This window comes from Neopsephotus bourkii, unplaced genomic scaffold (genome assembly GCF_033783945.1).
Source record: "Neopsephotus bourkii isolate Nb327-2 ecotype Australia unplaced genomic scaffold, CSIRO-AGI_Nbou_v1 NB_363, whole genome shotgun sequence".
Classification (NCBI taxonomy): domain Eukaryota; kingdom Metazoa; phylum Chordata; class Aves; order Psittaciformes; family Psittacidae; genus Neopsephotus; species Neopsephotus bourkii.
In genome coordinates, this window is record NW_026900869.1 from 167,320 (window position 1) to 180,943 (window position 13,624).

General features: G+C 40.5%; 1 long non-coding RNA gene across 2 annotated transcripts; it reads left to right on the top strand.

The window, feature by feature from the left end:
- Positions 1-1,117: 1,117 nt before the first annotated feature.
- Positions 1,118-13,317, top strand: LOC133209779 (uncharacterized). 2 transcript variants are annotated; one of them, XR_009724764.1, is made up of 2 exons: positions 1,118-1,182; positions 12,204-13,317. It is a non-coding gene; the product is annotated as an uncharacterized LOC133209779 (long non-coding RNA). The 2 variants fall into 2 exon arrangements; XR_009724763.1 differs by having other exon boundaries at positions 12,207-13,317.
- The last annotated feature ends 307 nt before the right edge of the window (positions 13,318-13,624 follow it).

Genomic DNA, 13,624 nt, shown 5'->3' on the forward strand with positions numbered 1-13,624 from the left:
AGCACGTGTCAGCTTATTTCTCACCCATTTGTTAATAAAATGCTGTGCTTTGGCTTTGAGTTTGCATGGAAAAACATAACAATTTTTTTAACTTGACTCAGACTTTATTATTTTTAAAAAACAGACAATGATGTTACTCATATGAAAGTTAGTTAATTCCACATTCTGATATTTAACGGTGTAACCTGAAATCTCATTACCTTTATTAGAAAGCAGAGAAATCTATGAGCTTACAGGAATTCTGGAGTCAATGAAGGTTCAAGTGCTTTTTGACTTTTATTCCTCGCTGTCGCGTTGCACATGCCTTTTCTTATTTGGAACAGGGAGGAGGCTCTGAAAAGGGTTAGCTTAAACTAAACACACTATGGAAACAAGGACTATGTTGTCACATCAGGTTTGCTGAACACTTAAAATCTAACTTAGGTCTCCAAGTCCTGCCATAATGCAAATGAGAATGTTCTTGCTGGGAACATGTCATTCCCGTGAACGCTAAATGCTGTCATGCAAGCCCCATGGGATAAAGCTGCAGTAAGTCCTCCTGATTTAAGAGCTATTACTGATGCTGCTATTATTACTTTAGAGGGGTACAGCAGGGATTCACAACCTCAGTTCTCAACCTTTTCCTTATTTCTACATGGAAAGAAGTGACAAGGCTCCCAGCAAGACACATTTGTTGTCCCAGTATGTAGGAATAATTGAGGAAGGCTCCTGTTATGGAGTTTCATTAGTTTCATTGGTATAAGGAACCTCCTTTAGATCATTTTTCTGACAAAAAGCTTTAAAAACATGACTTCTGTTTAAATGCCCCAAAACAGAATCAGTGGGTGCACTTCTTTGTACATGCTATAGATATAGCACCATTTATGAGCCCAGAAGGCTTCAGGCCTTTGCCAACCTGGACAGCTGGGAGAACATGGAGTGTCTTATCACTGTTTGTGCACAGGGAGCTGGCAGTGCAGCACTCCTCTCCCTGACTGCTGAATCTGTGCCCTATAACAATTCAAGTTGTGTGGGCCACCCCAGAAGGTCTTTTGAAGAGATGGCTGAGGATGAAGTTTGTACAGGATAGGTGAAAAGTAGGTTTCTACTTAATTTATGACCTTTCTATTGGTTTATGCAAGCATAATTCCCAAGCTCACAGTGGCAAAGAGTGCAGAAGAAGTCAGAAGCATCATGGGCAAGGTGTGGTTGAACATTCCCAATAACACAACCAGTAACGCTGACTTTTCACTCAGCTCCCACCCTAGTACAGAAATCTTTTTTTGCTTGGGGACTGAGTTTGCATCCTGTCTGCTCCAACATTTGTAAAGAAAGACCTTTTTATCTCTGGATTTTCATATTCAAACAAAAATTATCTCAGGTCATAAAAAACATATCTTTCATTAGCTCTCCTGAGGGCATAGCAGCCCAAGTCTTCAGCATGGCATGGAAATGCTTACTGCAGGCTTAGAGCCATAGATATGTCCATTATCTTCCTTTTGCTCTCCATTACACTTGATCATGACACAGCCAGTCATATGTTGTTCCCTCTAAAGGGTGGCAACTCTGAAAATGCCAAATATGTGATTTATCTGTGGTTAAGAAAATGGTCCCTTCATGAGCTGAAAGCTTCTCTCCTTTCTGTTACAGTCCCTGCCAGAACCCTTAAACTCTCAGAAACTTTCCTCAGCACTAGCATTATTGCAGTTTCAGTGCCCCTGGAGAGGCTGAAGACCCTTATGCTTATGTGTGCCTTATCACAGCCACTGTTTGCAGCAAAGTAAGGACAGGAAATGAGGATGAAGCAGATAAATGAGGTTGTAATAAGTTGGGGAGCAGATGTAAAACCCAATCTACCAAATTCAGGAGAGGGGCAACCTATCCTTTCCTGCTCCCGGTGAAGTCTTTTCCTTCTGACAGTTTGCTGAAAGGACCTCTATTGTGTATTACTTAACACGTCTGTGAAGGTACTGCAAGCTGATGCTTTCTCATTTATATCTCAGTGGCACAAAAAGAAGATGTGAAAGAACAATTCATCCCAGATCCCTGATTCTACACTACATCCAAATGTGGTAAAACCCTGAAAAGCACTGACATAGAAGTTCCCTGCTTGTCCAGCCTGATCCTGAATGACACCGACACCCACTGACTTTACCCTCTAACAGATTCTTAGGGAAAAAGAAGAGGATTTGAGTAAATGGTAGAAAAAGGGTGGTTTACCTCCAAAATTCACCACTTAAGTACAGGACACAGTGCATTGTGCAGCAGAGATTGAATACAACATTGACCAGATTCGTTGTGTGGTCCTTTATTACTTTACTCTTTGTTCGATGGAGAGTGAGGAAAGAAAGGAATAAAGACTTCTCAGTCTGGAATAAAGCTCAGATCTCAGCTTCTCAAACTCAATAAAGGAGCAACAAAGCATGGTGCCTGCAGACAGATTTTTCCCTGAACAGTTATCCCACCCTAGTCTATGATTCTATGATTCTACGATTCTATGACCCCTGTGGTGCTGCCTGGAGACGGGCAGTGCAGAATGGGACAGTGAGGCAGCCTGTCCTTCCTGCCCTCCACATCAAACAGTTGTACTGGAAGACAGCTCATGGCCGTGTTGTGCTCTAGCATAGGCATGTTTCAACTGGACAGCAAGCTGTTGACCATAGGGCGTCTGTATCCTAACACCTTCCCCTGCCCTTCACCTTATTTAGCCCTTTGCAATAGGCTGTAATGAAATAATGTTCACAGCAGCAAGAACACAAAATAACTCATGATGTGCCTCAAACTGTGAGAAAAGAGTATTCAATCCTCCCCAAACACAGACCTGCTCACTTCAAAGGGGGTAATATTTAGATAGTAATCAACATTGCATTTTATTCCCTTTCCTGGCCCAACATGCATATTTGCTCAGCTAGGGTTTCTGCCCATCAAGAAAACCTACCATGATTGATGCACAGGGTGGGGTGAGTGGAAACATGAGTCTGAGCAGTGCCTGGATCTCAGGGACTGTCCCTGTGGCTCAGATGCTATGGGGCTGCAGACTGCCACCCAGAGCCAAGGATTTCCTCCTGGCTCATTTTATTTATAGCTACCAAGCCAGGATAAGGCTACAGCTGAGCCGGGTTTCTATGTTTCCCACTGCACTTTCTAAATTAACACTTTCTCCCATGTAAGTGAGCAAAGAAACATCCTCCCTGTCTCAGGGATTGGGAAATAGGAGCAAAGAACCAAATTGCAGTCTCAACATGGAATTTATGACTCCCAGGAGGCACAAGATATCCCTTTTGACATCTCTGCCACCTTCAACATCTCAGAATGATCAACTGGGGAGAAGAAAATTTCTTCAGTTCTCAGATACAGTGATAAATATTTAATAAAGAATCAGATTAAAACTGGATGCTGCTTGTATTTTCTTTTCCTTAAGCTGGCATTTGTAGCTTCTCGTGCTGTTATTTATGAAACAACTTTATTAACTTATGACGAAAGTAGGCATTTGTTATGCAGTAAATTTAAGTTTCATAGTCAATGGAGGTTTTGTGGTCTGGGAAAAAGTAAACATAAACTGAAAATGTCACTTATTCCTATTCTTGTTTTGACCCAACAAGAATTAAAATCAGATGTGTAACTGGTGAAATTCCTTGAAGGAAATGCATCTCCTTTGTTAGTGATTGTTAGCTAGAAACACCAGAGGCTCAGATGATGTAATAGCCAGACGTCTGCAGACTTTAAGAACAATTGTCATTTATTTCCAGGAATAAGAGGAAATTTCTTTCTGCTGCTCTTCCCACATCATTCATCCTAGCAGGGAAAGATCCTTTCCAAGGCATTTCAGCAGTCAGCAATGCTATAGATCTGTATGGGTCACTCCGCTTGACAGATAGATTGGGATCTAATATCAATCCTAGGAAAAATAGAAGTCATAATATGAGAATGGAGCCAGACTGGTGAGAACATGCTGCTGGCAGTACCAAATTATTCAGGAGCTGAAGATGAAGGCTGGCTGTGATGAGATGCCAAAAATCCATCTGCAAGTACATGGTTGAGTGATAAAACATCAGGTAAAATTCAGGGTAGATAAATGTCAAGGGATGTACATGTGGGAGGAGGGTCCTGGAAATCATCTAATCTAAACTTTAACTCTGTTATAGTCTAAACTAACTCTAATCGTTGAGGAGATTTAAAGCTATAACAGAAATGCACAAAAGTTTTTGTACTATGAAATAGATTCAAGTTGTATCTCTCATAAAGCAAAGTAAATGTTAGAAATTACAACAAAAAAATTGACAATATTTAAAAAAAAAGTGATATTTGATAAATCTTTTGTGCATCTCCACCTGAAATACCTGAAATCTTCCAGCTCCTGAAGGAACTAGTCAAACTGGAAGAGTCTTGGAGCATGGCGCCAAGGATAATTAAAGACTAAGGCTTCAGTGTGAGAACGATTAAATAGACTAGGTTTCTTCAGCCAGAAAAGATGATGACTGAGAGGATATGATGGAGTTCTCAGGAATTATGAATGACAAGGATAGAATAGCAAGCAGCTGTTCACTGTTTTTTCCTTCTAACACAAAACTCAGAAGCATGAAATGAAGCTGGTAGCTGGCAGTTTAAACCAAAAAGGAGCAATCCTTCTCGACACCATGCTTAGTCATCTTGTGGAATTCCTTGCCACAGGATACAGGGAGTGCTAAAAGTTTACTGGATACATTCATGAAAGAAAAACTCATTGGAGGTTTTTAAAATCCATCTGGGTTTTGTATTAAACAGAAAGGCTCCATGTCTGGTTCAGAAAGCGGCAGAGCCAGAAACCACTGTAGGTTGGGCAAGCATTTTAGGGAAGCATCACTGTAGAGCTGACCTACATTTGTACTCTTTCCTGGGCTCTTGCTACTGTTGCAGATAGGAGGTTATTTGGCATCGACTTCCAGTCAGACCTGTTAAAGTTGTTCATATCTTGTGAGCCTCAGCTTCGAAGTGATAAGTAATTCCAGACAAATGCATTCCTTATGTTCTCTCTTAAATCCAACAATACTGTTAACTATTAAGTCAGGTGATGACAAGTTGGTGTGTAGTAGCTTCAGGTCTTGGAGTTCTCTTTTTCCAGTTCCTATTTTCCTTTGTACTGGGCTAAGATGACCCCAAGCAACCCACAGGTGCTTTAGGGGTATATCCACACAGGTGGACATCAACTCCTTCGGTGTCTTGAAGTCAGGTTCCTGTAGCAGAGCAACCAAGAGACAAGCTGACTTAGATAATACACAGCAGGAGACAAACAAGGTTAGTGTGGTGTCTAGGCTCACTTTGGCTTTACATCTGTGTATCAAGGGAGCAATGGTGCATCTGCCCTGTCAAGGAGATATGCTCAGATTTTCCTCTATGACTAAACTTTGGTGTGCTAACACAGCAGTTGGAGCTCAGAGTGTTTTAGCAGGGAGGAAAGCTAGCTTAAAAGCATTACTTTTGGCTCTAAACTAGCAGAAGACCTCCATAAGAGGTATTGACACTCTTGTGACCAGCTACTCCAACTTCCAATTGCCTGGCCAGGAATTTTAAAATAGTTATGTTGGGTTCTGGGCAAATAAAACTATATTTTAGTGAAACATTTGATAGTCTCGTAAAATCTTGATTGAAAGATTGACTCAGCCTTGCCTGGATGTAAGTACTTGCCTGTGGTCTCTGCATTGGCTGAAATACTAGAAACCAAGATAAATTTCAACATGTCAGGTTTGAGGACATGAATGATGTTATGGCTGGAGAGGAAAATAATTAATTTCTTCATTAATAAACTGGAAAATACAGCAATGCAGATAGATAAGGAACACTTGTGAATGACACTGGAGCTGAATGAATTCCTCAGTAACTCAGGCTAAGTCATGTCTACCAGAAAGAACCTACATGCATGTAGGGGTACCTGTATGTGACCACCAAGTGGGCAGCACATTTGATCTCTGCTGGCTGAATGAAATGGCAATGAAAAACTTGTCACTATGGGGGTTTCATAAAGAGACAGATGAAGCTTAATCAGCCTGAGAGATAACAGTATTCCAAAGTGTGTAAATAGTGTAGTTTCTTGAACGCTAATCAATTCAGAAAATGTCAGCAAGATATCAACAATACAGAGACAGCTCAGAGAAGGGGAAACGGAGAAAGAAAACAAAAAAAAAACTCAACCAACAACTAATAAAAATGATGGAGAGCCAAAGGGGACTGGCTTATAAGAAAAGATTAGAAGGTCTAAATATGTGTAAGTTGGCCAAATTGTGACTAAGAGAGGTTATGATAACTGTCTGCATGTATATGAGGGCTGTAAACCACTAGGAAAAGAAAGACATTTTCTGATTGGTATAACAAGAAATTTAGGAGACATCAGATTAAATTAAAAAATGGAAAATGTTGAATAAAACCCAGGAACTGTTCCTAATGGTAAACTTAATCAGAATTTGTAAAACTTTCTGTATAAATTGGTCTGAACAAAACATTGAGGAGATGTGAGAAAGCTGCTTGGATCCCAGTTGTTAAAGACATTGGCTTCTAATGCTTCCTGTGGCAAAGTGAAGGAAGAACAATTGACAGCAAAATCAGTGGAAAGGGTTTGGCTTTCTTTGTTTTCTAGTGCAGGAGACCAACAATTTTAGAAGGCTCTGCCAATGGCCTTGTTATTAAAAATGCAGAGAGTGTATCCAGAAAGCTCTCAGCCACAGACGAAAGTGGGTTTCTGAGAGCTTAAGGCTTTCAGAATACTTGAAGGATTTCAGAATACTTCTCAGGAATTCCTGCCAGAACACAGCACCGATGCGCTGTACTTGGGAGAACACAAGTGCAATAAAAGACGGAAGAAGCATCATTTACATTCTCAGCACAAACATAAGGTGATACAGGGCAAGCTGGTGCAGGTCTGGTTTTCTTGAAGTGGTTGCTGACCAGAATTCCTAGCAAGGTGCTCAAATGTAGGCACCAATTCCCATGTTGTCTTTGTGGTACACATAAACCACAGGTGGAATCTATACGTACTGGGATATATCCACTTGACCATGTGGCCTTACTCTCCTACTGGAAGCTGTTTCAAGCTGGCAGGAGGCAATGTAACATGGACTTTCTACCTGGCATTTGTGCCCGTGTTTCTGCCACAAAACCACTTCCATTGCAGGAATCTGAGAGCAAGTACTTCTACACTACAGCACAGGCCATAGTGTGCTGTGTTTCTTGCAGGGCATAAGACCATGTAATTGAGGTGTCCTTGGGGGTTTCTATTCCAACAGAAACTGTGCAGCAGGTTGAAGAAGAGGTCATCAGCAAACCTGTTGTACTACTATTTGATTTTGGCTGTAAACAACTGATAGAAGGTTCTCAGCACTGAAATGCTGGATAGAAAAAGCAGATGGGCAGATGAAGCTTTGGAGCTCCTCCAGGCATCAGGACTTTTCCTTGCTAATGTCAGCATGATCAAGATCTTATTTCAAGATCCTTAATTTTCTAAGTCACTGTTTGCTTCTGAAAATCATCTCCTCCTTGCTCTTAAATAGCTTAATTTTCCAAAGAACCTGAAGACTGAGCATTTCCACTGAAGCTTGAGCATGGAAGGAGGAAACACTCAGCACCTTTTTGAATCACTGCACAGTTTGTGTCATTTCATTATCACCTTACAGTGCTCTTAAGACAGGTCTTTATCACATCCTTAGATTGCTGCAAGCTAATCAAATACATATAGGTAGCTGGCATCAATTCAATAATATGGATTGTATCAAGACTCAGGATTTTCATATTTCAAAGAATGTTATGATTTTTAAAATCACAAACAGGAACGTATTTATGCATCGACCCATGCTGTGTGCTGCATTATCCACTTAGACTCATGTTACAAAAATAAGCTGTAAACACTTTTGATGAAAGGATCGGACACTTTGTTTACACCCTGAGAATGGACTTTTGTTTTAGTGCCCGGTTTCACTTTGGTGTTTAACCTTTCCCCTCTGTTTTACATATATTCTGTCATTTCATTCCAGCTTGCTATTTATTCATCTTTGTGCAGTGAAAGAAAAAGGAATTTTATTTTTTTTAAAAAAGGATAAGTAAATATGTTTGCAAAAAATGTGTTCACTCGGCTTTTAGCTAAATATAAGCAGAAAAGCAGACTCTGTTTACCCTGAGAGTGTTTTGGTTGGGGTCTTAGGTGATTTCCATTGGCGATGAATGAGCATTAGCTAAAAGCAAAATGAAAACCTTTTACCTGTCAAGAAATTCATTAAAGTTTAATTAGCTCCTGTTTACATAGTGCTTTGAAGATGTGAAACCATTTGGGAAATCCTGTGCCTTTTAAGGCCTGCACTGGCTACTTCTGGAGTAGTTTCTGGCATTAGAAATATCCAGTATGGAATCAGGGTTTACTGCGTCACATCGAGGGCTTGCTGTCTAATGTCTATCCAGGGTTGTGATGGCAATGCCGAAGAAACACACAAACTGGCACTACCATAAAAGCAGGTTTTTCCTATATGTTTTTAAAGGCTGGAATCCACCCTTGGCTCGGGCTTTCCCACAAATTAAGCCTTGCCTCAAAGCCACACTGTGCCAGAAGAAGTGAGTGCAAGCACCACGTCTCTCACTGGATGGCCCAAGCCAACCCCGTCAGGATCAGGTCTTCACCACAAGGTCCACCTTCTGCAACAGAGCCAATCCTAAAGACACTTAAAATACAGTGAAAGATTAATTTTTAGTGTACTTAATGCCCTTTGCTGTCTGAGCAACCTCACTGAAGGCCTTCCTTCTAAGACAGCCTGCACAGACTAAGAGGCAAGTCAGTATTAGTCAGAAATATTGGCAAAATTATTTCCTCCCTCCAGGAAGCCCAATTTTTTTATGGATTTTATTGTTCTTTCTAGGCACTGTGGCAGAAACAAAATGTTAAAGGAGAGCTTTGAAGCAAGGAAATAAGTTAGCTGGACGGGTATTTATGGTAGGATGTCCTCCCAGCTCTGAGGAACAGGGTGTGAGAACGAAAATGTAAGAAGTGGGGTGATGGATGATGCTGTTAAGAGTGGGTGGCTGTAGTGGCACAGTCATGGGACATTGAAACACAAGAGTGCCAGGCTGTGAAGTACATGGAAAGGTAGAATCAGCACCTGAACAAGATAGAGAAGGGGAATCCAATAAAATCTGATTTCTAGAGAGAGTTTCCATGGATTTCTGATAATCGTCTGAACCCTTCTGACATTTTTCTGAACCACCAAATTCTTCTTTTTTTTTTTTTCTTTTTTTTTTTTTTTTTTTTGATGTTTAGCCATCACTAGTATGAGCACTTTGGCTTCTTTTTCTCCCAGACCTTTAAACTGCCCAGGCACGATTAAACAATAAAAAATGTCACAGAATTCGCAGAGAGAGAGAATAATAGTGAAATCTGTTCCTCATTTTTTTTATATTTATATGGGATGCGAACCGTTTACTCCATAGTAATTGCAGATGTTCGACTGAGACTGTAATAATGTAGCTGGCAATAGCTATTGCTTTACCACAAAAAGCTTCCCAGTAGCATTAAAAAGACAACAGAAACAATAGTTTCAACACATTCATATGTACTAGTATTCTGGAAGCACTCAAGCTACTGATTTATCATGTAAACTTTTGCTAGTGAACATATGAACTCCAAATATTTTCTCATGCTGTGTTTAAGAGATGACAAATCCATATTCTTTTCAATCATGCAATCTCTTAAATTTGCAGACAAGCTTTGCCTTCCCATGGATTAAAAAACTCTTTAATTTGTATCTAATGGATACCAGAAAAAAAAAATACATTCTTTGTTTTTTTTTCATTTTCTGTTAACATTTGTGCTTCCCCACTTCTTTGCCCATTGCAATCTGGTGTGCTGGATTGCAATTTCAAATTAATATCTAAAATTTACTGCAGTCTTTGAAAAAGCTTTTATAGTCTCTCTGGGCATTGAGCTACCCTGCATAACATGAATTAGGTGGTACGTAAAGCAAATACACCCTGAAATCGACCATTCCAAGCTATGTGGATGCTCTTATCACACATTTTCATGTGCAAGACGAGACCAGGCGCATATCACTGTGCCTTCAAAGTACCACATTTTTGTCACAGATGTTTTGCATAAATAAATGGTGTCATACAGGCTGATTAAATCAATACATCTGTATCAACTCTCAGTTCCTGACAGCATGTTCCAGAGGATATCTTCTGCTCCCACTGTACCCTTTGAAATTTTAGATATAAACAAACAATAAAAATAAAACTACCTTGTTTTTCCCAGGTTAACTTTTCATCTTTATCTAACAACAACAGTAGCTGCTCTGATTATGGTGGAGGAAAATAACAGGCAGATAATGCGGATGAAGCTGTTTCAGTGCAAGGTTATCCAGTCTGGTGGTACTGTAAACCACAGGAGCAAAGCTGAGCTCCAGAGTCATCAACTCCCTAAGCTGGAATGTTCTTCTACTATAATTTAGGTTTTCCAACCATTCCTTTCTAATCCAATGGTCATACAGAGAAGCTTCATTTTCTTTCCATCCATTGTTGCATATTTGTGTGTTTGGTACAGTAGTGTGAGATTAGGAAATTTCAGTTTGAAAGAGGGCCTTGAGACTGTGGTTTCTGGCTGTGTTTGCATCGCAAGGAGGTCACTTCTCCATTGATACTTGATGAAAGTAGTGAGATTTGTAGCAATAATGTCACATTGTGTATATATTTTTTTGTGTCTGGATATCTCCAAAGCCTTTACCTATCGTGTGTGTTAATGGTATTAACAGTGTGAGATCAGAACTGGGAACTGGGATTTTAGGGACTTTACAGCTATCAGGGGGAAAAACATGTCCCATGGGTAGCATTAAAAGTTTTCTATTTAAATTAATAGCAAGTAAACAGATGAGTAACATATGATAAAAAAGTAATGTTTTGCCCTGAGGACAGACTCCCATTAGGATTTAAAGATCACATTCTCCTCTGGCTGCCTGCTTCTGCCTCATTTCCTGGGCTTACATCACCTACAGAGCACTCAGTGAGCTGGTGACAGTATGTCAACACATATCTGCCATCCTCAAGTCCAGAAGGTAAACTGGTCTGCCCAAACTCAACAGAAGCAACTAGCAGGCTGAATTTTGTGACCTTATGCCAATTGCACAGATTAGACTTATTTTTATACGTGATTGTACTTGGTTTGCTTTTGAGACTAGCTCTATGCTCTGCCACTCTATCTACAATCATGTTGGTGATTATTAGAGGTAAGCATGAATGATCCCAGGACATAGCACAGCAGGGCAAAGGTATTCTTGACAAAAAAGAACATTTTTGGTGTCAAGGGTTGCCAGGACCCCATTTTACAAAACAAAAAAATCTTGGAATCAGAGTAGATAGGTTAAAAGCATTTATAGTCAGGATTTCTTTACATTATCCTCCCACTTCTCTTTTTAGGTGGTTTACAGTTTCACCACCAGAGACAGCATCTGAGCACATTTTATATAAAACTAATAGCAAGATAATTGCTATACATGAGCAATCAATTTAGGAAAGAATGAAGGAGAAAATGTGTCTTTCCTCTCACCAAAGATGTGAGGTTTTACGAGTAGTTGGAATATTTCTGTGTTCATTATCTGTGCCTTGGCTTGGCTTATCTTCAACCCCCAAGTTTTACAGAAATGCATCTCTGTATCACTATGACCTTCCAAAGACATCAGTCTGGCTAGGAAATCCAGAGAATTTCTGGCATTGAGGGTACTGACTCACTCATTGTTCGTGTTCATTGTCAGTTCAGGAATTTCCTCTGGTTTGGTTGGAAGGGAAAAATCCAGCCAATGGCATTTGTTGGTATTTTGCTGTTGTTTGCCAGCAGTCTAACCCCCAAAATATTTTCTCTTCTCAACAGCATCGTGTTTCTGATTAATCAGGGTCAACTCTTCTTTTTCTCTCCTGACCTCTAGTAGCGACCCCAATGTTCCTTTTAATTTCCTTGATCTATTTGCTACATTCCCAGCCAGGTCTCTGGAGTGCTGATGATTGAAAGTAATTTCCAAGCACCTTCAGCTGCATTCTGGTTCCAGTTAAACTGGTCCGAATCAAGACTCACTCTGCAGTAATCGGTGGGCAAAATTGACGTGGGAGCCAAACCACAGTTTATAACATTAGGGATTATGTCTTTCAAGGGGAAAAAGAAAGCTCTCAGATGATCTCTATAGCATTTGCCTTGCCTTACTAATATCTCTTCCTGTCTTTCTCATCAGCAGAACATCTTCTTTATGAAGGTGCTTTCCCAGCTCCCTTGGATAGAAGATATCAAGACAGAATAGCTGTGTTTGATGGAGCACAGTCACGGGATGCTGGATCTGCTCCTGTTTCTCTAAGTGACTCTGTCCAGCCTGTTACCCATGGACCCCAGACTGACAACAGGGGCTATTTTTGAGACATGCTTCTAGGGAAAAGGATGGAGCTGGTCTTATTCTCACCAAAAAAAAAAAAAAAGAAAGGCAGCAAGGGAATAAATAATATCTTCACTTATTAAAGAACATATTTCAGGCTGGATTTCACCCTGTCTCCAAGTAACCATGCCTTCTGCTAAAGAACAGTTCTGATAAATGTCTGCAGTTTCCATAAGCTTGCATCTGGGAGGTATAAACTGTGTCAGAGATGAGCTCAAGCTGTGATGTTCGAAGAGTCTGGCTGGGTCTGAGCTTTTGGGGCTGTGCTCAGGACCTCAGGAAGCAGATACTGCTCAGTGGAGTGTGGGGGAGCTAGCTTTGACGCAGAAGGTTTCTGCACAAGGAGGCCCAGATGATGGATTTGGACTTGAAAAAGTAACCATAATATATTTACACCATAATGTATATAATGGGGTGTGTGTGTGTTTGCGAAGGAATGCTGGAAGGGGGTTCGTGCAATAAGGCATGATTTATGTTGTCTGAGTAGAGGATGTAGCCTTCTTTTATCCCATCTGAGGACCCGTCTGGGAATTTCATCATGGTAGAAAAACAGTGAGGTGAAAAGGCATCCTTGCTTTAGATGATCTAACCCTAGTCCAACTCAGTAGCATCTGAGAGCAGGTTACCACAAGCACAGTCGTGATGCCAGGACTTAAACAGTTTCCATCTCCCCACAAAGACCAGCTCACATTATCCAGCGGAGATGAACAAAAATTCCATTTGCCATGGTGGGCTCATTAGTTACAGGTGAAATTTTGCTCTCCTCACTGCCTAAACCCCTTAAGGGTACTTTGGGTCCATTCCTAGTCCCATTAAAGCCAATGGGAGCAGGATTGTGCTCCAGAAGGTATTATTCTTAATTTAAACATTAATGGCTGAAGTCTCTGTTGTTAATAATAATAACCCCTTGGAAAATTCAGACTGAAATCTGTTTCCTTGCTGAATTTCTTTTCTCCCATCAGGCATGCAAACTGGTTTGTTATTGTTGGGTTGCTCTTGAGTGCTTTGGGTTGCACACACTGGTTTGTTATTGTTGGGTTGTCCTTCGGCGCTGGGCCATGCACACTAACTAATTTGTTATTGGAGTGTTGCTCTAAGCTACACACTCCAGTTTATTACTGATGGGTTGTTCACTGAGTAAGGCTGCTGTCCTTGTTTTATGATTATTATTACTGAGGTCTTTTGTGAAACTCCTACCCACACAAATAGTAGGGCAAAAAGTGTGG